The sequence below is a fragment of the Diachasmimorpha longicaudata genome, unplaced genomic scaffold (genome assembly GCF_034640455.1).
Source record: "Diachasmimorpha longicaudata isolate KC_UGA_2023 unplaced genomic scaffold, iyDiaLong2 ctg00000128.1, whole genome shotgun sequence".
Taxonomy (NCBI): domain Eukaryota; kingdom Metazoa; phylum Arthropoda; class Insecta; order Hymenoptera; family Braconidae; genus Diachasmimorpha; species Diachasmimorpha longicaudata.
The window spans coordinates 20,000-22,500 of NW_026973940.1; the positions used below are offsets into that span (position 1 = coordinate 20,000).

General features: G+C 38.7%; 1 non-coding gene across 1 annotated transcript; it reads left to right on the plus strand.

Moving 5' to 3' along the window:
- Window positions 1–1,811: 1,811 nt before the first annotated feature.
- LOC135171926 (5.8S ribosomal RNA) lies at window positions 1,812–1,966 on the plus strand. Its single transcript, XR_010300726.1, has one exon. It is a non-coding gene; the product is annotated as a 5.8S ribosomal RNA (ribosomal RNA).
- The last annotated feature ends 535 nt before the right edge of the window (window positions 1,967–2,501 follow it).

Below are 2,501 nucleotides of genomic sequence, written 5' to 3' on the forward strand. Positions count from 1 at the left end.
AAATGTAGGTCCACTCGTGTTCTCGCATGAGGATGCGAGGATAAATAAACACCACAGCCAAATCGATAGTAAGAATGTGGAAAACTTAAAATAGCGAAAAGAGCAAGCCGATGAATGAGACTAAACAAATGCTGGTATGCAATTGCGAGGTACAGCATAGTCGAAAGCTTCACGTAGTGATGCTTAGGAGGCAACTCTCTTTTTTTTTTTTTTTTTTTTGTGTGCATGGAATAATGGAATAGGACCTCGGTTCTATTTTGTTGGTTTTCGGAACCCCGAGGTAATGATTAATAGGGACAGATGGGGGCATTCGTATTGCGACGTTAGAGGTGAAATTCTTGGATCGTCGCAAGACGAACAGAAGCGAAAGCATTTGCCAAAAATGTTTTCATTAATCAAGAACGAAAGTTAGAGGTTCGAAGGCGATCAGATACCGCCCTAGTTCTAACCATAAACGATGCCAGCTAGCGATCCGCCGAAGTTCCTCCGATGACTCGGCGGGCAGCTTCCGGGAAACCAAAGCTTTTGGGTTCCGGGGGAAGTATGGTTGCAAAGCTGAAACTTAAAGGAATTGACGGAAGGGCACCACCAGGAGTGGAGCCTGCGGCTTAATTTGACTCAACACGGGAAACCTCACCAGGCCCGGACACCGGAAGGATTGACAGATTGATAGCTCTTTCTTGATTCGGTGGGTGGTGGTGCATGGCCGTTCTTAGTTGGTGGAGCGATTTGTCTGGTTAATTCCGATAACGAACGAGACTCTAGCCTGCTAAATAGGCGTACTTTCTGGTATTTTGAAGGCCCTCGATTTCGGTCGAGTGGTTTTTACTACCGACGTACAAATAAATCTTCTTAGAGGGACAGGCGGCTTCTAGCCGCACGAGATTGAGCAATAACAGGTCTGTGATGCCCTTAGATGTTCTGGGCCGCACGCGCGCTACACTGAAGGAATCAGCGTGTCTTCCCTGGCCGAAAGGCCCGGGTAACCCGCTGAACCTCCTTCGTGCTAGGGATTGGGGCTTGCAATTATTCCCCATGAACGAGGAATTCCCAGTAAGCGCGAGTCATAAGCTCGCGTTGATTACGTCCCTGCCCTTTGTACACACCGCCCGTCGCTACTACCGATTGAATGATTTAGTGAGGTCTTCGGACTGGTGCGCGGCAATGTTTCGGCATTGCCGATGTTTCCGGGAAGATGACCAAACTTGATCATTTAGAGGAAGTAAAAGTCGTAACAAGGTTTCCGTAGGTGAACCTGCGGAAGGATCATTAACGTGTTCTATTCCAAAAAGAGAATATAAAATTTTGAATTTTTATTCTTTATATTGATATAATATCATATTATATCAATAAAACCTTACGTTATATGGTGTAAAACATGTGAAAACATGTAACCATATTATATACGTATGATAATATAATGAAATTTATAAATCATCACTATATCATCGATTATGTGGGGTAACCTATTTGATGGGAATTTTTTTTTCATCATGATGGGTATTTAACGTGCCCAAGGTTTAGTAATGATTTTCGCCACACAAGATACAATTGGTGATGATGATTTTATATAAATTTCAATTTTTTTTTCTTCATGCCGTAAGTAATTGGATGGATACTTTGTTCTCAAAGTTGATATTCTTTTTCCGTGTACGGTAAAGTGAACACAAGTCTGAATAGTAATAAAATTGAATTTTGTGTTTGCTTAGGCATCTTGTATTTTTTATTGAAACAAGATTGCGAGATTGGATTGAATATTTTTATATTCAATGACTGTTATTTTTCAAAAAAAAAAAAATTTTTTTTATGATTACCCTGAACGGTGGATCACTTGGCTCGTGGGTCGATGAAGAACGCAGCTAATTGCGCGTCAACTTGTGAACTGCAGGACACATGAACATCGACATTTCGAACGCACATTGCGGTCCACGGATCCAATTCCCGGACTACGCCTAGCTGAGGGTCGTTTGTTTTAAAAAAAACTGCTTACAATTTTATATGTGTTTATCTGTCTATATATGACAGAAAAATATTTGATAAATTGTACAAGCGTGTGTAAAGTTGAATGCTCGTCAAGATAATAATATTTGATTGAGAGAGAGAGATTGAATTTCTTCTCAAATATATATAAATTATTATACGACGTCATTTAAAATTACGTATTGAAAAATAATATATTATGAATTTTTCACATATATTATTTGACGATATAAAGAAAAAAAGAAGTTGTTGTTGTTAATATATTTGATTATAGCCCATTGTCAGTTGTCTAAAAATGGTTATTAACGAGAACAAACTTTGTGAAATGAAATCCACAAATTATATATCACTGTGGTGTTAATCATCGAGTCCCAGAGATCTCATTCTCCGAGTTGGACCGATCATGATTTTCATTTCTAAAGTTTTGTTTTGTTATGTTTTTTTTAGACTCGGATGTGATTTTTTTTTTTATAAATAAAAGGCGCTCGCAACAATAACTTTTTTATATAATTCTCTAACAT